Raw genomic sequence first — 23,189 nt, forward strand, 5'->3', positions numbered from 1 at the left:
GCTTGCCCTATTCCATCTTACACTGCATGGGCAGAGCACAAGTCATCATTTTCAGAACCGTCTGTAAAGAGGGCGAGGCCATGTGCCCATCTTTCGCACTGTCATGGATGGAGAAGATTAGTGAAGTTTTTTTTTAATTCAATTTATAAAAGTTTTCAGATTGGATTGAACTGACTAAATTTGCTCTTTTCCTACGCTTTCCTCATGGGTGCAAAGAAAACACTAAGATGTACCTTCGAAAGTAGTATTCCTTAACTACAGACTAGTAGGGATTGAGGATATTGGATTCCGTACGCTTATAACTTGTCTATTACAGTCTTGAATGTTGGTTCGAATGCAAATTCTTTAATGATTTTTCATTTCTCAAATGTAACAGATGCGAATACCACCTTTTGACATTGGAGTCGAAGTAGACGGTTAGTGTCGAAGAAGCATGCATTAATTGATATATGTAAGTAAAAATTTATCTGCAACGTTAGTTAAATTTTACAATCTAAGGGTTTTTTGTTTTACGTTATATAAACAGAATTCCTAACCAAAAGTGTGAACTATTAACGCAGACAATTCCACTACCGGTATTCTGTTATTTGTAAGGAATATTCTTAACATTTTCTGTTTAATATAGCAGATGTGGCATGCGTTCACAGGATCAAGATAGACTGATATACTTGGGTATATGTGGTCAATAGTTCTACTGTGCGCAATAGGTGGACTTCATTGGATATCTAAATTTTTAAAAACAAACTTGAGAGGAAATTATTTAAGTTAGTATGGTGCTCGTATAGCTCAGTGGTAAGGACGTATGACGTTTTGCCGAAAGAGCTCTGATTCGATTCATAATACGGTAGATCAAGCCTAAATTGTGCTTTAATACGTATATTTAATAATAAAGTATGCATGTTAATGGTAGTCAAGTGTTGCAGATTCCTCTCATTTTTAAATGTCCACTGCCACGCATAGAAAAAATTTTTTTTTATACGATCTTAATCCATCGCACAAAAACAGATTTTACTGTATACACACACACGCGTACACACATACACACACACACACGAGTGTAGAAATATATATATATATAATATTCTATTTGAGAATATATATAAGCATCTATTGTCTCTAATAAGCTTTTCGTGCACTTTATGACCCCTTGTCATAACTGCTATGTCTTTTATAAAAGGATAAATGAAAAGTAATCAAACGCTTGGCCCAACTTATTTATTTTTTTTTGCTTATGCGTTTTTGCTAATGTTTCATCATAAATAACTTAAACGTATGCTTTTAAAATTCCTTTTTTTCAAAGTCTTTGCCAAAAAAGTGCTTAAAAAGTTGTTTAATATATGCATGCATATGCATACATATGCATATATATACATATATATATGCTTTTTTTTTGATACTCTTGGGAAATTTTTACACTTTCTTTGAGACGTTGCAAAATTTACTCAATTTTGTTATATATTTGTTGTACAAAAAAGCGCATTTGTCAAAGTGTTTGCCAAGAAATCTTTTAGTTTTTCTTTAACTCCTTGTGCATTGTTCCTGCACACTGATATTCAATAAATTAAAGGAAATTAAATTTCGTTTAACATTTAATCCTTTGGAAATAGAAGGAAATTTTAAATTTTCACAAAGATATTTTGTATTAAAGAAAGGAAGAAGAAGATATCCTTATGGCATGATGTGTATATAGGTGTACAGCTATGGTAAAAATAATCGAATTAAGCATTGTTATAGTGGCGCGTGAAAAATGACAGACAGTTCGTAGATAATAAAAAAGGAAAAAAACCCCGCAATATTTTTTATTAATTTAGTCGAAAGTAATTAGATTTTAACAATTATAAAAAAGATTAGAACAGAAAATTTACTTATTTCCCAAGATCACGTTTCGTAGGCATATAAGAAAAAATCTCCTGTCGGATCGTGGCTGCCGCTTATGGTGAATAAGGTTTATAAATCAGCAGCACATAAAAGCTTGCTCGTGTCGACTTTGAAAATTACGGGAGTTCGAGCCAAACTTGAGCTTTGCACCACAGTCGTTAGGTACAGCGCGTTTGATACGTGCAGCGCTGAAGTTATCTGCAGCGCTTCACTTATTGACCGTGCTGCACCAAGCGACTATGCTGCACTTAGCGAAAATGCTGCACATGACTGCACATGACCACGCTGTAAAAGCGCTGAGCACCCATGCAGCTTTTGCAGCATGCAGCGCTGCACTTAGCGAAAATGCTGCGCATAACTGAATGCAGCGCTGCACCTAGCTGAATGCATTCAGCACGTAGCGACTGCCAGGCCTGACAAACTGCTGTACCACACGTATTGCAGGGTATATATATGCAGGAAAAGATATTAAACGAACAATATCGAAATTTGCTATGAAAGAGCACTTACTTCTAAGTTTTAATTTTCAAAATTGTATTAGTTACACTACTTAACACTGAATTAAATACTTACTTTGACATTTTTATTGATCAGCGGTCGTAAAATGAGTGCTTGTGTTTTGCTTGTCCAGGTTTGCCGTTAGATAACGTTGCAGCTGGGTTGTGCAATCAACAGGTGCAAGGCTGCACTTGTCTCTCTCTCTGTCTCTCTCGGAACAGAACTGGCAATAAAAAAATTTTTCAATATCAATTTTGCACTAGCACAAGCTTCTTATGAAAATCATAAAAGGGGTTGTAAAAAAAGGAGCAAATAGAAGGCTGCTCAGAATAAGGCGGGTAGTCATAACCAACCCACAATATATTATAACAATACGTTGAAATATTCGATTCATTCTGAGTTGACTACAGCGCTTTTAGCTGAATGCTTTTCAGCTAAGTGCACCATTCAGTTAAGTGCGGTAAAAAAATATAGCTTTTTTAGCTGAATGAAGCGCTGCACTAACCTGAATGCAGCGCTGCACTTAGCAAAATATAGCGTTTTAGCTGAATGCAGCGCTGCACTAAGAGACACATAGCGTTTTTAGCTAAATGCAGCGCTGCACTAATCTGAATGCAGCGCTGCAGTTAGCAAAATATAGCGTTTTTAGCTGAATGCAGCGCTGCACCAATCTGAATGCAGCGCTTCACCAATCTGAATGCAGCGCTGCACCTAGCAAAATATAGCTGCTTTAGCTGAATGCAGTGCTGCACTTAGCAAAATATAGCGTTTTTAGCTGAATGCAGCGCTGCACTTAGCAAAATGTAGCGTTTTTAGCTGCACTTACCAAAATATAGCAGTTTTAGATGAATGCAGCGCTGCACTTAGTGACCATGCTGCACTTAACTGGAAGCAACGCTGCACCTAGCGACTAATCTGCATCTGAGTATGCTGCACATAGCATAGGTGCACATAGCGGGTATGCTGCACATAGCTAGTGGCCGTGATGTTGTATTGAACATATAAATCGCAGTTTTTGCGATATTGCGATGAAATTTAGTATATTGCTCTGTTTTAGGCGAAGGAGAAACGCTGTTGAAGATAGTAGGGATCGGACAACTTCTTCGACCGATCCCCATATAACGAATAATATCTTATCATCAGCCATTTGTATATATGTTTAACTATAGGGTTGTGTAAATTATTTTGGGTTGGAATGCGAACCGTTGTTGGTTTCTGTTTGCACATTTTTTATCAGTGATCTACATAGATCTAACATATGGTTTAGATTCGCTTTTCTCTTGGTCTAGATTACTAGACTTGGAACTTCTTACTTACCAATACTTGAATTATAGACACAGTAAAAAATTATAGACACATTAACGCCATCTACTAACACAACTATGTGATGGCCTTAACAATTGTCTTCATAAACTCTTTTTGACGAAGTCCGATAAATTGCATCTTACCACGTCATTGCAGAACTAAGCATTGAGCAAGAAACAATTTTGAATAGTTTTTATACGGCTGTAAATCTACTATTGGGTAGCACATGCGTTATGGGTAAAAAAATTTAATGGATCCAATTTTCATTTGGAAATCGTTGCTCAAAAAAAAAAAAATGAAATCAAGCCATGTTGAAAAGATTGATAATAGGCGTTGAAAAGATAACAGTGCGCGAACGTAACCGTCGTCCAACTAAATAGACGAAGCTGATCACAAAGCCCGCATTGACGCAATGTAAGCGAATACTTTATCTGTGATTAGATTGAAAGAGAATCACGCATCGTGCGTTGCTTTAACCTGACCAGACAGTTGATTGTATTCGTTATTGACGCTAAAGCTAGTAATTGAATGCAGACGTGCAGAATTGGTCAATAGAAAAGTGTGGTTCTATTTGTAATGATTACGTGAATGGGAAGTTTCGGTGGGTCCGTTATATAGACTCGAATTTGGTCCGTCCGACCACCTTTTGTTTCGCTTCCTGCAGTCATCTCTTTATGATATAAAGCTGATTTCAAATAGGTGGCTATGAGAATCATTTAGGAAATCTCGTGAAAACCACAAAATTGTTTAAACGCTACTATTCAAAATAGAATATAGGTATATGCTGTAAGAAAGTCCATTGAAAATATAAGAAAACTGTATTTGATTTTTTATAAGAAAGATATGAACTTTTTTCTTGAAACCATATTTTTCAAAAGTTTTTTTTATCTAAGTAGAAATTATGTCTGCTTTACCTAATGTACGGGGTGGTGAAGGGTTATTTATCACTTTAAATTTTTTTTAAAATATTTTCTTGCAAATAAAAATACATAAGTTTTCTGTAAAAAAATGGCATATTTTTACGGTTTTAGTAAAATGAAGAGTAATAGTAACAAGTCTTAATTTAAAATGACGCGAATGATGGCGATACGTTAGATTGGGTTTTCTGTTAGCAACATTTAAATGCGCTTATTAAAAGTCTTCTTGACCAACTCAAGAGTTAAACTAGGCATATCCGTCCATCCTTCCCATCGTTTATCTGGTTGTCAGCTGACCGTATATGACCGCTCATTCGAGAAATTTTTCTTCTGAGAAAAAACAAAAGAAAAAAATATTAATCAAAAAAGATTCTGAATGTTTTTTTCAAACTATTATAAAGTATTTAATAGCTTCGCTAATTCTACCATGTCATGCGAGAGATCGAGTTCTATTGCCCGTTCAAAAAAAGTGTGTGTTCGGTACCATTGTTTTTATATTAACTTTTTCTTTTTTCAATGGTAATATCCGTGATCAGTGCTAGATTAACGACTTTATTTAGTTTTGCCCGTCCTTCCGTCGAGTGTTTTTATCGATTTACGACAGTAAAAATGTCCGACTTTTTGAAGTTGAAGAAGCCAGCAATTTTGAAAATGATCCCAATGAGTTCGTTACTATTATCAGCCAAACGAAAAAGAAGCCAAAAGAGGTGAGAATATCGTTACACGTGAGTTGCTACCTTTGAGTTATAACCTTTTAGGAGAATTGAGAAGTCATCTTGGTGTTCTGGAATTCATTCTAATATGGCTGAGAATTCACCCTCACTTGGAAATTGTTACTTAAGGCTTGTTACCTGGAATTGCAATCTCCTAAGACGTATGAGAATCCATAGTTAGCTGTAAGTAGATGCCTTTACGTCGTTACCTTATAAGAGATGTGAAAATCCAGTGTTATATGTGAGCTGTTACCTTTGAATTATAACCGTTTAGAAGGTATGAGAACTTGGAATAACATTCAACTTTAGCTGGGAGTTTTTGCCTGGGCATTATGAATTTCTAAAATGAATGAGAACTTACGGCTACCTAGGAATTATTAAGTTTGGAGTTGTATCCTTCCGATATCGACGAGCCATATTGAAAACGGGTTGCATTGGAACTTATGATGGAAAAATCTGATGAAAATAAAATGAATATTCGTGAGAAACACTATTTTAGCATATGTATGGGTAGGATGAGTACATATGTTGAATTCATTGTCTAATAATCACTCCTGCAAAAAATTACTTTTTATGTAATAAAAAAAAAAGGGAAATTGATTTTAATATTCTATGAAGAAACTTCTTCAAAAATAGTGTCTTGACATGTAAATGCACTAACAGGCGGACCTATTTCTCGAAATTAACTACATTTTGGACCTTTTTCCATATAAACCATTCTTCCATGACCAGCAAGTGTAACTCTTTTGCAATTTATGGTAAATAGCAATAAGTTCTAGAACGAAAAGTTAATTATACTAAATTTGGGCAATACCGGTTCCTGTTTCTTTCATGCGACTTTCATTGCATTCGTAATTTCTATCAATTTTGTAACTCTCAATTGCACTTAGCGTAAGGTACTTAGAGATCGGTCTTATCCGACTATAGTCTTTTAACTTGTTAGATGCCTAGATAAGCAATAATAAAGTTAGCATACCTTTATTTCTCGTTGATGGGTATGAAAACTAAAAAAGAGAACGAAAACGATAAACAAAAAAGTCTTAATTAAACCAAACACTACGAAAAAAAAAAAAAAAAATAGAGAAAGAGGAAAACAGATAAAAAATTCCGGTACGAGATCTCCCACCGAATAAAAAGCAAATATACAAGAATGCATAACTCACGCAAAAATACATCGTCCTGCACATGCATGCATACAAATAAATATGACTTAACGAGCTTGTGAAAATAAAATGTATACAATGGAATATGTACGGCAACAGCATTGTACCGTAAAAGGATCCATGTGCAAACATATTCCTATCCTAAGTAAGGCATTACAACAAAAGCGAGATAAATGATTTTCTTCCAGTGCTATCATCAGTATTGCACGTTTCGGGTTTCACATCTGTTTTTGGGAAATTTTACTGTGTTTTTATAAATTGTTTGTTTTGTTTTGTCCGTATATACAAATTTAAAAACAAAACAATGTTGCGGTCAAACCAAAAATTAACAGTAAATAAAAATCTGTGCAAAAAATATATACGTATATGAGCCGGAGTAAAAAAATAATAAAATCTTTTTGATAAAATAGGAGCGTATAAACGTGGAATTAAAGTAATTGAGTTGTGTTGGTGGTAAGCAAACAATACCGCTGCATTGGCAGTTGACTGCAAGGAAAATAGATTTTCTTCACAACGTTATCTATCATACGAAATCTGAAAATATTGAGCGTTTGCGAAATATTTGATAAAAGAACGATATGACAGTTCCTTGACTCTCTCCTTTCCTGGAAAAGATGTATAAAAATCAGTATCGCCGAAGATAAACAATTTTCAAATTTTTTTTTGTTGAATTTTTTCACGAGAAGTTTAAAGGGATTTTGCTTTTTTTATTTTTTATTGTCTTTCTAATCATTTTCTTCTCCACACTTTGCTTTCCAAGTTTTTTGTTTTTTTTTGCCTACCATTAAGCCCCTAATTAATAATTTCAAATATTATAAATTAATGACGCCTCTAGGTTGAGATAGGATGTGATTTAACCCTTACGGGAGTGCAAAAGTGAAAGTATAATTCGATGTTTAAAGCGGTGTCCAGAACCGATATAGTAATTACAAATATATATGCATTTGTCTAATCCTCATGGAGAATTATTATATCTTAATGAAATTCTTTAATTTGGAAAACTGAGCTAGAGAGCTAAAACCTGACGGAGTGCCCTTCATTGCATGTTGAAAAGTCTTAACAAGAACAAGTAAAAACATTATGGTGGGACAAGGCTAACCATTAAATATATTGCGCCTGCCTACAATTCATGCAATAACTTTTCAACGTAAGGCGTTATATAGGAAGTGGTCGAAAAAGCGCTCTGATCTGGATCGATTTAAATGGTGTTCATTCTCGGGCCAAAACACGTCATTGTACCAAATTTCGTTGCAATATCTCGCAAATTGTGACCTGTAGACTGAACACCAGGAAACAATTAGAAGAGACGGACAAACAAACTTACAGTCAGATTTATAAAGTGATTCTGAACATAATGATAGAATGGTATAATGAAATAAAACACGTCAGTGCACCGAATTGTGTTAAAATACCTAAAAAAGAAATAAAAATACGATCCGTACATTGAACGGAAGAAAGCAAGACGGACGGACGGACGGACGGACGGACAACTTTAGATCGATTTAAAGAGTGATTCTGAATCGATGACTATAATAAGAGGTGGGTCCGTTTCACCTTCTTTTCGGTGTTGCATACATACACAAAATTGATGCATTCTTGTACCCTAACTGATGTTTGGTATAATTAAAATGGTTAGAATTCCTTCTCATTTTGTCCCGTACTCCACAATCACTGAATAATAATATTGGATGCCGCAAATACAAAAGTTTTACGAAATTTTTTAAATTTTGCACAATTTTTCAACTATCAATATGCAACTAACCGCTTTTGCGATGACAAGTTAGACGCGCATAGTTTCATGCAATTCTTCGCCTCTTGTCATTTTAAAAAACTACAATAGTACAAAAACATAAAAGTTTTTCTTCATCTCGCCCCTCTTCGAACATCGTGATTCCATTAATTTGACATTAATGGCTTAAATCGATCGTTTGCTTGTAGACGTTCAAATCTTTATCCCTATGTTTCGGCTAAACCGCTTACAATGCATTTCATCTTTTATGTGTTAGTAGGGAGCTTTTGTTAATCTGCTTGTGAATAAAAATGGAAAACATTCATTTGCTTTTATTACTTTCCTCTTATTTCCGTTGTAATGTAGTCTCTTTTTACAAAATGACTGACTTATCAAAGGAAAGGAATTCGGTAGAATTGAAAATAATGCACAATCCAAATGGATTTGGAACTTTACATGAGTCTTGATTTCCAGATGAATGTAACGGTTATATAAATCACTACTTCTACTATCCTTTCGAGCAATGTGTCTTTCAAGGCTATTTACAAGCTAATCTATATTTAAGTATAGTGAAAAGAAGAAGTCAGAAGGAATAATGTTTGTCGACCACAGCGGGGAGAATTGGGCATTCCAAGTCACTGTTGCACACATTTGTTGAGCGAGTTTCGCTATATGGAATGGAGTGAATTTCTTCATACTGAAAATATACGCTATCATCTATTTTGACGCTCATTTTTCATCTCGATTGGACCAGTTATTGTTGGAAATAATATCTAGTAGTGATATCGTTTGGTTGGAACAAAGCATTATACATCGCGCTCACCTGAAACATCCAAAAATAGAATCGTCATGGATGTTCAACTTTATCGTCAATGCTAATGAATCGCATACTTTGTACCGTGGTTATCTGCACTTTGAACATTGCAATGTATGCACAACGCCGCCGTTCGAATTAAGTTAGAAAAGTCAAGCTTGCCACAAATGGAGATTTTTCGTTATGGGACAGAGCTAATCATGGCTACAAATGGCTTCAACAGAATATATTGTTTAAGCTTTAGTGTGGCAATTTGTCCCGTATAGTTCGTCATAAGTTAATCAGTACCATACTGGGCTGCTTAAATTCTCTCATAGAAAAAGACCGATGTGATATTCACACTCCCAGGGCTTGATTGCAGGATTAATTTAATCGATCTAATTAAGAAAATTTTTTTCTAATTTTTTTATAAAGAAAAAAATTACTTGACTATCATTACACAATGCCAAGAAAATTTTTCGTTTTATTAATTACATCCGTAATATCTAAATTATAGGGCAGCTTCGCGGATAGCGCTTCAATCGCAAAATTACGGTTCATTTTCCTTATATGCAAAACTTATAAATGTAATACGCGAACTGAAAGAAGGCTATGCATCTACTGAATTTTTAATTTTTTACATTTATTCAGATTAAGAGACATCGGCTTTTTCCATGTTTACGGTTTCTATTAGCGTTACATTTCGAATTTTTTCCCTTTCTATGCTTTCCTACTACTTTCGCATCCGTTTCATGCAAACGTTTTTTTTCTTTTTAAGCTCCCTGTACACGTCCTCTTAATTCTTGCATTTTGTATTCGAAATGTAAAATGTTAGTGATGCCTTCCTTCTATGTTCCTTTTCAGCTCGGCCTTTAACTTCATTTAGCTATCATCGCTTTGTTTCCTTTATTTTTCCTCTCCCCCGTATACGTCTAAGGTTTCATTGTTGTCTGTACGTAAAGATGCTTGATTTTCATTATTAGTGAAAACATGAGTTCTTTCCTTTTTTTTTTTTTTTTCTTTTTTTTTTTTCTTTTTTTAGAACAATATTTGATTCAATTAAATATGAAAATAATACAGTGAAAAAAGTTTGAGTGTACATCCGTCTATGCGCCAAATTAATAACATGAAAACATTCAAATGCGACCGCAATTGAACCATAATGATAACAACCGCTTCATATTCTACTCCCACTCAGCTCTTCCACGCTTTCATTGAATTTGGCGGCGAATACACCGCAATGCAGGTGAATAGATATTTGTACTGAATTGTGTATTACTGGGGGATTAGGCTTACGGTTGGGTACGGTTGAAAGCCTCTTAAAATTACGATAGTAACTGTGCACTGTATATACATAACATTAAATTCCAATCATTATAATACACCACAGCAAAAAGTTCGTGGCGGTTTTCATCAAAATTCGAGTGCGCTTCTTCTTAGATATTATATGATTTTATTTAAATGAATGTATGCCATGTTGATCGATGCCGTTAGTATTATTCGGATTCCAGGAAAGACCGTTATGTATATATTGTTATCTATTTATATATATACGTATACTATGAACCAAATGGTTGTTACAAGGCTCTTAAGAATAGGCCCTTCCACACAGACGGGCAAATACATAATAGTCGGGCATGGTAAAATCCAAGTTATATGGCGGATGCATTAAAATTTATCATAGGTGTAAGACATATCGGCGAAAATTTTTCGTTCCTATTCAGTTTTTCTTTACCTCATAATCGGGCGGGGAAAAATCCAGATTATATGGCGGATGCATTAAAATGCATCGTAGGTGTGAGACCTACGGACGAACTTTTTTCTTTCCTGATCAATGTCTCTTTATCTCAATTACGCGCTTTAGTTACACTTGCTATTGATAGTAAAGGTCACGGTGCACGATTTGTATTCGATCCCGGAAACATTATTTAAAGTGGGGCTTGCATAGCTTCATAAACTTTGGATAACGATCTGTTCCGATCGCATCTCTCTTGCACCCTTCATCATATATCTCTTAATAGAGTTAGACGTCACGAATTTCTTCTGTGATGAATTGCACTATTCGCATGCATCCGTGCTTATCAGTGGAAAGTAGAAACCTTTTAAAGAAGATATCAAATGCATGCTTGCATTCATACCTGTTACTAGTGCTGGTAAGTAAACAGCAAAGAGTACTAACAGTAGTAAATTTATTAAATTGTTTACTGGTAGTAAATAGTATTGGTCCTAATCAATATGTTTAATAACAAGTCAGCTTACAGTCAGTTTACAATTCGTCAATGTGTTTTCTTAGCACTAGTACTAGTAAGTAATCTACGAATACTAATGGCACTAGTAAGAAGTAGGAAACACATAAAAATTAATACAGAAACCAAAAGTAAAATATGTATAACATTATATGTATAAATATATTAGATAGAATATTTCGTTATCAAATAGTTCACTATTCGTTACAATATCGTTATCAACTAGTTTGCTAATGGCTAATTAGTAATGTAGTTTGTTGATGATAGTAAACGACAAAGAGTCAGTAACACTGAGAGAGTGCGTTTACTAGTGTAGCAGACTATACTGGGATCATCCTCGATGCCAATAAGTTTATCTGCAAGAGTAAACTGCGAACAAAGTGAACTGTTTGCTAATACTCCTAAGAGCTTGTACAAGCAAAATGCAATAAACGTTAAGTAAAAACGTTGATATCTGCGAACGAATAGAATATCATTTTAATAGAATCTCAACCGATACTCGAGAATAGCTGTGAATAAAACTTATACTAGCTAAGCTAATTCCAGCTATGAAAGTTCAATAAGTGTAAGTTTGGATAAATGCCCAGAATCCTTCTGGTTCTTTTAAGCAACCAATCTATTTAAATATCTAATGTTCTTGTCCGCTTAACTAGCCGAGATGTGAACAATCGCGGTTACCAAGTCAGTGTTCACCGGTTCAAATTTCAAATGCGGTAAAGTTGTTCTTTGATCGTAACTTATCGATTAAGCTCACACACACTAGGCTGCGGCCACTACCTCCCAATTCCTTTCTTTTCTCCTCTTTCCCCTGCGATCTTTCTGATCGCCACCGCTTTATGCGAATAGCGGACAGCCCATTAGTCGTGCAAAAAAAAAAAAAAAAAAAATTAAGATTATTTTGGAGAAATTTCTAGAGATGCGACTAAACAGCAATTGTATAAATATTTACGTACGCTATTCAAATTTTACTTTAGTCCGATTTACTTATTCAAGTCGTATCGTTATTATCGGCCTTTCTTAAGAAAGTAAGCAAGTTTCTTAAACTAACTTTTTGAACTGTTACTGGTCGTTAACCTGTACCTAACTGCAATAAACCGCAAAATATGTGGCTGACATGGGGAGATTGTTATTTCATCTTTCGCTCAATTCTGGGCTGAGTTGCTCACATCGCGCTTTTTTACGCTTCCTCAATAAAACAGTTTTTAAATATTTATTTAGCATGTGTGTGAGTGCGTGCGTTATTACATATCCGTCTCAACTGTTTTTTACATGGCAGTCAAAATCTTCTGATACTGCCTCCAATCATGGCACTTAGTAATGTAGTGACTGTTTCGAAATAAAAATTATTATATAAATTTCAACAGAAGTTTTGTGTTTCCTATATGGTAAAAACATACGAGAGGAGGACTAAAATAAAAACAATTATTGTTTCATTTGCGAATTGCGAAAAGCATTTCCAGAATGTTGCCGTAATCGGTGGAAATTGAAAAATAAATAAATAAATAAAGCAAGAAAATTCGTATCCCCTGAAAGGTACGGAAAATTTGTTGTCTTGATTAAACTATAACAGGTAAGAAAATTATATTCGGTCGTGCCCGATTCTTTTATACCCATCATCGTTATCGCAAAAAACACAAAAAAAAAAAGAAGCAAAATAACTACATTTTCGAACTCTACCTATATTTTCAAAATAAAAATCTTTGTCACACAGGCATTACGGGCGTGTCGAGTGAAAAGTTTAGGTCCCTTCTCAAATTCTCTTGCAAATTTGTAGGCGATATTTTTGTTTTCGCTAACGGGAGAATGTTTCGCACAAATATTACACAGATACGCAGACAGACACATGGACAGACGAGTAAATGGACTTATTTAGATGCATTCCAAATTTGAAATTCACCAAGTATTCATATATATTTTAGGGTTTTTGAAGTTTGTTTCTGTCCACTTCAAAGGTATTGAAAAAAGAATTTGTATTTTGATACGCTATAATAACTTGTAGGCGTGGTAAAAATTTTTCCATTTTTGTCTAGTTGCTACAGCATCGCCCATAGAATGTGCTTTGAAATTTTTGTACATCTATCTGTTATAGTATAGAAGTCCGTAGCTTCATTTTTGCGACCAAGAGAGTGTTTACAACAGACATAACACAGACGGACAGTCGCAAAGACAGGCAGACAGATAAACAGGCGGACAGAAGGACATGCATAAATCGAGTTGGAATTTGATGCTGATCAAGAGTGTATCACACTTTGTGAAGTCTCTGATGCTTCCTTCTAGTCGTTGCGAACGTTTTGACAAAATTAATATACCTCTCACCCTTTGGTGATGGGTATAAAAAGGAAATGTTAACATGTGCGAATCGTATGAGTTTTAAGATAGCGGTTGTTATCGTTGCATAAAGTTCACCGGTAAGGAAGAAGGAATTTAAGTTGACTAAAAAAATAAAAAGAAAAGTATAATAAATAAGTATGCTATAGTCGGGCAGGGTTGATGTGATCCATATTCCCTATGATTCATTCACCAAAGACCAATTTTCATCAAAATATTGAAAATTAGACTTTTTCAGTATATGTTCTCCTTATTGTTCATTAGGGCTCTTATATGGGTTGCGACTTAAGGAATAACCCTAGATGGCTGAAATTCGACAAGGTTAATTTTTCGAAAATTAAGCGAGTTTAACTTATAAAAAATTAATTTTCGTAAGAACGGTTATATGGCAAGGGAATCCAAAGTTTCCACACCAATTTATAATGCCGAAGCATTATTATTAAGCTCCGAAACTTTGAAAATTACACTATTGCTTCGTACGACAATGCTAAAATAAGGCGCTACGTGAGAAGTGGTCGAAGAAGCGGTCCGATCCGCGGCGCGTTTAAAGCGTACGCTGTTAAGCCAAAACACAGAACACAGAAGAAAATAAGACAGACAGACAAACGGACAAGCGTCGTTGGGTTCAGAATGTTACTCTGAATCGATCGCTTAAATAGAAGGCGGATTCATCTCAGGTCTTTCTGAGTGCTACAAACGCCCGTATAAACTTAATATACCCGGTGTTACAAGTGATGTAGAGTTTAAATATCTTCATACATGATAAAGTCCAGCGAAAGTAGTCATCAGATCGATAATTGAATAAAAAGTCAAATTTCATTGAGCCTTACTTATGTTTGTATTTACTTATTTTTGGTTTTTTAATTCACAGACTGTCCGGAATAAATGCCAATATATTCGAGCTTTATGACATGTTGTGTGTTCACTTTCCCTGGTTTTATAACAAAATTTAGCGTACTACAAACGTTGTCGCTTAGCTAAGTATTTGATTTACGCTTAAACGTGGCCGTAGTTCATTAAAAAGTCATAGGAAACTTCTTTCATGTATGGGGGAAACGAGTGACTTGTAATTGCTATAATATATATAACTCGAGAGAATTCATTAATCGAATTAGTTACTTCTACTTTGTGTAGCACTCAAATGCTGACCAGAGCCGAGGAAATGTTGGCATCGTTGTCTTTCCATCTTCATGATTACAATGGGTTTTTGTCGGTCTCGGCAGTGCTTCGATCTTTCTGACGAAATTTAAAAAAATTGGCATTTTGGGGATTAGACTTAAAAGATCAAATGTGCCTTTGGTGCGCAGTTCATATTCTTTCACAAAGTTGGCAAATATATACAGCTCACGATGAAGAATAGTTTGAATAATAATATCTTCCCCGCTTTTTCGCTCATTGCAACTTTTTCCAATATTCAAAATATCAGATTTTTGGATAAATATCTTTGTAAAATGTTGGCACAATTTTAACTACCATTTAACGATGACGCACGATACGTTTGGTACGCACGCAGACAGAAAAATTATTTCAAATATTATATATTGGAATTTTGTTACGGTATAAAAAATTTATATAAAAAGAAACCTTACTTTACCGCATATTCACTTATCTGTTATTGAAGTGTTATGATAATTTGGTTAGGCAGAGTTTGGTATTTGGCCGTACCAATTAAAGAATATATTAAATTTATGGCTAATTAATATTATTAAGCACAGTTAAAAGCTATACGAACCCGTACGTTGTTAGTCAAAGATTTCCACTTGAGAGTTAATCAGTTGATAAAGCTTGGTTCGTAATAACTCTTTCTGCTTTCGCCATCTGTTGTACAAGCGGCCGTTTTGTCGAATCCATTTGTGAAGAAGTTTTGTTTGGTTTTAATATGACCAATCACTCAAACAATGTCCTCTGTTCATGTAACGTGAAAAGGGGAAGAATAGGGAGGCGGTGACCGCAGCCTAGATAAGTGCTTTGCTGACAGAATCCTCGGTTTAGCTACGATCAAAGAAAATCCTGTCACACTTCAGGTTTGGATCAGCGAAAGCTGACTTGGTAGCCGCGGTTCTTATCTACTCGTCATGTAGATGAAAAAATTTGTACGCGTGATTTAGTTTCACTCGTAGATTGGTGTAGAATCGACGTAAGCTCACTGCATTTTTGCGTACAAAAAAAAAAAAAAAAAAAGCCACCACCTAGGCATTATTCTCTCGATTATACTTACCCAATAAATGATCATAATATTGAGAACGTTGCGTGATACGTTGATCTTGGTATTTCATTTGATTAAAAAATTAATTTTAACCTTCATATTCAGCCAACTGCAGGGCTTTGATGCCCAGATAAGAACAATTTGTAATTGCTTGTAAAATCTATTGTAGAATATGCATCAGTTGTCTGGGTTTCAAGCGATTCCTTCCAAGTAAATAAAATATAGGCTCCTCTCCTCCCGTAGGCTCTCATTTCTGTCTTTCGTGGATTACGGTGGAACATATCCGTACCTATTGCGCGTTATGGAAATCGCTTAGAATTGACTCATTGCCCATAGCTTAAGAGAAGAAGGCGGCTGTTAAGAATTTCCTTTATACTTAAGTTGATAAAGGAAGATATTAGTTCTCATACTTTTACTCAGTCAATAATCGTAAAATAACATCACTTGGTCTTCTAGACCCTATATTCCAATTAAGATCTCTCAATGCTGTATAAATGACATAGATTCTTCGTCGTTCCACATAGCTTGCGAGAATCACAACGAATTGAATGCACACGTTCTATTTCTGCGACACCGTAAAGTCTTAAGGAGGAATGGAGGTTTCTTCTTTTTACACCCTACACTACTTGTGACGCAAGGATATATTAAATTTGTTAGAAGGATTTAAGGCAGACACACCTTTTATAATACCGATTCAATATTAATCTCAGCTTAAATGTGTTCAACCTACATGACGCATTATTTAAGAAATTTAGATCAAACTCGATATACTGGCTTGTTTTAGCTCAGGAATTTACGCTTTTGAAAACGGCTCGGAGTGGAGCACTTTCTCGATCGCTTCCCAGTATAACACCTTATTTTGAAATGTCTTTATATAAATAACTGTATTAAGTGAAGAATTCTGGGGTATTTGCTCGATCTTTTCTTTTTATGACCAATCACCTAGAACGAGATAGAAAGTCGAGATAGCTTGTCGATATGTGCTTACTGTAGCTAGGACCAAGTATAGCTTACAGGGCTGAGATTTGATTTAGTTACCACTTGTGTCTATGACGCATTGTTTTAACAATTTAATTGTAATTTATATTAGCCACTCAAACTTTCTATTTTTTTAACTTAATAGAGATTTAATTTGTGAATTTACTTGTATTGCATGGTGTTTTTATACAATAAATACAATTCCTTGCTGATGTCGTCGTAGAGGAGACGAAAGTATGAGGGATAAGTGATTATATAGAGAATAGATTCAATACCCAAAACACATGCTCGACTTTAGTCGCTAAGTGGGTAAGTAAATGACTGCTAATAGCAGTCATTAAGAACGTCAAAGGTATTTCATCGGTTGGCAGATATGATTAAAAGTATTGAATTTTAAAACAAAGATCGATATTGTTATTAATTTGAGTTTGAATTTGAATATTAGATTTAAGAATTAATCTAACGATGTGCTTTTCTTTGACGTATACCAACATTAATAATTCGTTGAACAATAGAATTGCGGACAAAGTGTAGAAAGGGAATTCAGAGTATTTCTATTAAATATTTCTTCTGGATTTGTTCATCCGTCTCATAAAAAAGTAATTTCTTACAAATCATAATGATTTTGCATTATTTTTCATATTTTGTGTTTCTTTTATATGCAAATCTTTTACCCTTACTATTATAATGCTTTTTACATATACATAAATATGTATATATATATATATATATATATATATACATATACGTCTATATATGTTGTTGCTATCATTTTTTCTGTAGCAACTCAATCTCAATTCGGTCGTTTTCTGCAACTCCTACCTATTATAAGAAATGATAAATGACGGTGCTGTGATGATGATGATGATGATGATGATGATGATGATGATAATGATGACGATGATGATGACGACACTGGGACGATATCTGTTTTTATTTTGAAAGTAAACGAAATCCTCAGATTTCATTGTTCGTGCAGAGTAAAAAAAAGAGGGACATGAAGAGAGCAATGAAGAAAAAGGACGGAATGAAAAAAACATGATTTATTCTTTTATTCATGTCCATCCGCCTGTCTTAGTATCTCTACCCATGCAATAATGTCTTCTTTTCGTATCGTTACGTTTTTCTTTTCAATTTGAAAGCAATTTGTTTTATGAAAGTTCTATATTTTGTCGTTGTTGTTCGCCTTTCGTTTATTTTTTGCTTCTTATTTCACAACATTATGCATTAAGAGATTTTTTTCCTATTTTTTTATTTTTTTTTGTTATCATGTCAAAAATGTTTAGAAATCTTACCTTTTTAACAAGAAAAAAAGAAAGGTGGAATCTTAAAGAATTGTTACATATTTTTCCCTAAAATAGTATACTAAAAATCAGTTTTTATCTTAATATTGAACCGGATATTCGGTTTTTTATGCGGGTATTGATCCGATTAATCTGTTATGCTTATACACGATTCATAGCAAGTGACTATTAAGACCTTCATATGATTGCATTAAGTTAACCCGTTTACCCGGTTTTTAAGCCAGATAAAAATATAAATTATTTTAATATATTTATTAACTATATATCTATAATATATATGTAATCAACTTTTTTTTCTTTGTGAAATAACTAAAAGGCTGTAAGAATTTTTAGTGGTAAAACTACACAAGAATGAAGCTCTGACTGACATCATGATAGGATAATAATTAAATTCAATGAATCGTGCGAGAAGAATTTCTCTATAGAAAAAAAAAAAAAAGAACCAAGTTACGAAAAAGATATTCAGAACATTTAGATTGCAACGATCGTTTTATATCCACTATTTATGTTGCTATTTAGTGATGTCATCCACTTTTTTGTTTTGATCGCATTGTGGATAAACAGAAAAACAAAAGAAAAGTACGATATCGTACACAAGGCGGGGCAATTCGAACAGTTTTATCCTAGCAAAGAATCACTGGTATCATATATACTCCGCACTTTGTAGTACTTTAGAGAATTTCTTCACTACTTGTTTTAATGAATTTCTTCACGATTTCAAGTCTAAGAAAATATCTTATTAATATTAATAAGTTTTAAGCTTTAAAGGAAGTAAGAATGCTATTGAAATAGAGATTTATTTGTGTTTTGAGGCACACAACGGCAAGAACACGGTTTTTTTTTTTTTTTTTTTCTTTTTTAGCCTAGAGATGTTAATATAAAATCTAGCTTATTCGCGTTAAGTAGACTATGGGGTTCATGAGGGTAAAAAGCATAATGGTTTCTAATCATCTTTAGTTGTATAATTTCCAATTGCATTGTCTTTTCAATGTAATTTCCTGGGAGGAAGAACTTTAACTTTATTCGCTCCGCCTCCGACTTCTCTTTGCGAATCGCTATAATGAGATGAACTGTCTGTATTTAATGTAGAAGACTGTACTAACCAACTACATACATAAACCGATGATACTCGCATAACACAGTTTATATAGCATAGTTTTTGAGAATTTCATATAAAATGAAAAAAGTAGCATACTTCCAGTTGCTTGATATAAAAGTAAATAAATAAAATTAAACTTTATCAATAAATCGACAATTTAAACAATGTTGAAAAAATGTGCCGAGATATATATATATATATATATACATATATATATATAGGTTTTCAGGTCTCAATGGTGGTCAGCCGAAATGTATAAATCGTAAAAAAAAAAACAAGAAACACAAACAGTTTTTGACAGTTTTAAAAGAATTTCAGCACATAAATCATAAATAAATTTAAAGGTAACTCGAAATGTTAAAAGCCCAAACGGGAAGAGTGAACAAGATATAAATCAAAAATAATATTAGTTAGTAACAGAAGGGGGGGAAAAAAAAGAGTGAAAATAAAAATTTACACATTCTGGTGACAGTTGCTGAAATGAATTTGATTTATGTATAAATTGTAAAATTTTCAAATTTAAAACTTCACCTAAGACCTTAAAGTTCTCAGCAAGAAATAAATCAATTTGGAAGAGAATTTAATTTTAGTTAACAAACAAAAGAAAAGTCTATTACAACAATAATAAATTCATTAAGATTTTTTTTTTTGTTTTTTTGGTACAAACAACAGTTAGTTCTCTTCAATTTGTTTATATATAATTTCTTAATTATAAGCTTTCGTTATCTATTATTAATAAGACAAAACATGCTTATAGTTATTAGCATAAGTATTCAATTTTAAATTCCTGTAAAATATAATTTAAACAATTAATTAAACAAATTTCATAAATTTTCTTAAATTTTGCACAATTATCGAAAATATAAAATTAGTAAGTTTTCCCTCTTATCTGTCAAAGGACATAAGCATCAGAATTGCTAAAATGTATTCGTAATTACATACAAATAATTCCTCATATATAGATCTCTCTGTCCGGTCTATGTATGTGCGTATAAAACTAACCTTTATTGTTTTGTAAATGAATTGTCTTCTATATTGAAATTGTTTGTCTATTTATTTGTCTCATAAAATGTGTTTAGATAATTGAAATGAATAGAGTTATAAATAGGAAACTGCAGAAAGTAAGAAAGAGAAAGAGAAGTTAACAAAGGAGAAAGCGAGAATACATTCAATTTAAATTAAATTACTTCTCCTCAGCACTTCTCTTAGAGAGTGATTAGGATTTTGAAAAAATGATTAATACACGTATGATACGCATTACTACCTCCGTTACGAACAAATTTAATATTGTCATTATATAGGTTACGGAGTTTATGATTAAAACATGTTCGAAAACATTATAGCTTTTATACTCTACAGTACTTGAGGTACAAATGTATGCCAGGTGTGTACGACTGGCCATAAGATAAATCTACTTTTTATTGTAGCGATCGATTCAGAGCTGGTTTTACAGAATCGATGTAAGCTTGCCTGTAAGTCTGTCCATCCGTCCTATATTCTCGGGTTCAATGTCGTAACTCTGAATATATTTTGATCAAATTTGGCACACCGGCATATTTTCGCTCACATCATGATCGCTAGTGAAGATGGCTCGAATCGGAACGCTTTGTCGACCACTCTAGTGTACCTTACTTTGAATAGTCTTTACACGATTAACCGCATTGAGCAAGGTGAAGTAGGATATTTAATGGTAGGCCTCGGCTCACCATAGAGTTTTTTCTTTGTTAACTTTTTATTATAATTAAAGTAAATACTGATTACTTAAGATTTGGGGTAGAAGACCGCAAACAAAATTATGTCACTTTGTTTTACAAATTTTCGTAAATGACGTAGAACAATTGATTGATCAAAATCAAATAAGTGAAATTTTCGTAAACTATTTTGAAATCCATACATATATACATAAATTTTTTTTGGTTTTTCTTTCTTTTCCAACATCTAGTTAAGTTTCCTGGAAATTACGGACACCTTTCGGCAATAAAGAAGGAAGATGAATCAAAGTTATAACTTTCTTCCTTCCACGTCCACAAAAATGCTTAAACATCGTACAAGTCATGAACATTGCACGAATATATTCTTAGCAAACAAGTTATATATGTTTGCGTATAAATGATTGGGGAAACAATTACGTATAATAATTGTCGAAAGTTTCTTTAGAAACATGAGGGAGGATAATAAGTAGATTCAGCGCCTATATATGTATACATTATATATATATAATATTGTTATACGTTTTGATTTTAAAAATGGAATGACAATCCTAATGCATTCCCATACTCCGCATCTAAAGACATTAGCGAATGGAGCAGCAATTTATTAGTTAAGTATTAACGTGACTAAATTTTCCTACAAAATTACCCTCATCCTTAAAATATATTGTCTAACTTGATAGCCTGATAACGAGTCATCAAAAGTCCCGTGAATGTGTTATTTCATATTCAAGGGATTTTGCCAATGTAGTCGTCGACTTGTGGCACGATGTCTTACTTCGATGCGGTATCGAATGCTAAATGCGCTTTCTAATGCCTAAATGTCCGCACGCAGTAGCGAATATATTGTCTTTTAATATCCTTAGAATGTAGGCAATTTCTTCTAGCCTCCCTTACCGATTGTTGCGAAATAATTTTGAAAACTTTTTCTATGTTCTTCGTTGTTACTTATCTGTTGCGTTGAGGATCGTCAGTGTGTGTATAATATCATATAAAATTAATAAACTAACAGCAAATAATCATATCCGACAGAGTTGTCAAGCCAATTCTGCATTTCAACTGTATTTCCCTCCCATCAAAATGCACGGGTAAATCAGCCCGCATAATGTGAATTATTCCATGGCTTTGAACATACCGGAAGCAGCATTGTTAATACCTCTGTAAGTCGTAACCAAGACTATATGTGATTTTGATGTCGCTCAAGGCCTTGCGCTCTCTAAAAAAAAAAAAAAAGAAAAGATAAATAAATAAATGTTTACTGCTACACAAAGCATATATCAGAGCGTATCTCAATCGTGGCAATTACGTAATGGACGTATTATAATAGTAAATAATGTTGTTATGATCATTACAATAAACAAAATAATTTCAAGCATAAATAAAATTTTACTGGTGGGCAGTCACATCCTATTTGCTTTATTGATTCTAAACAAAACTCATAGAATGATCCTTTCTCATGTGATTGTCTCCGGCTCTTAACTATTGCTATCGTCACTAATACTTACTTACTTATTTTTTTTCGCTTAGGTGTACCTAATGCTGGACCTGATATACCTTTCGTTTCAGTAGCTTTAAGCGGAATATTCCATTACCTTTGTAAATGTTATTTATTTGATTGATGTGCGGCCATTGATTATTCGGTTTTGTCCGTTGGTTGAGCGGAGAAATGGAATTTAAAGAATCTCTGCTTGCAATACGTACGTGTTTCAAGTGCAGGACGGAAAGAACGTTCTACATATAGATAAGATAATAGGGAACATTGTTTCGTAAGAATTCGTGCTGCATTTTCTTAAATATTTTATAAATTAACAGTGCAACTTAAGTGGTACTTTAACGTATTACTTGTGAAACAGTTGCGAGTCTGTAAACAAAAATACACTCTTCTATACATACATACACATACAATTAAAGTAATCTGCGCTGAGAAGATTCCAGAAGTTTCATATGCAAATGTGAATAAGAAAGAAGAATCAAAAATAAATAAAAACAAGCAAAAAAAAAATAAAAAACCGTTAAATTCTTTTATAGGCGACTCTTAGATACCCGTCATGCCGCGTCCGAATATTCGAAATTTTTATATTAATCGCAGACATATATGTTGGTCGATGAGTATCAGTTCACATGTTATAACTTGATATCTTTTCCCTGATATTAGACGAATGGCGGGTATAGCAACTAGGCTTCAGGATAAGGTGTAAAATAAAAAGCGGCCTTGAGTCGATATTTTTCATTCTCAATAATTTTATTAATTACGTATCTCTCTTTCTTTCTTTCTTTCTCTCTCTCTCTCTCTCTCTCTCTCTCTCTCTCTCTCTCTCTCTCT

This window comes from Glossina fuscipes, unplaced genomic scaffold (assembly GCF_014805625.2).
Source record: "Glossina fuscipes isolate IAEA_lab_2018 unplaced genomic scaffold, Yale_Gfus_2 0, whole genome shotgun sequence".
Classification (NCBI taxonomy): Eukaryota; Metazoa; Arthropoda; class Insecta; order Diptera; family Glossinidae; genus Glossina; species Glossina fuscipes.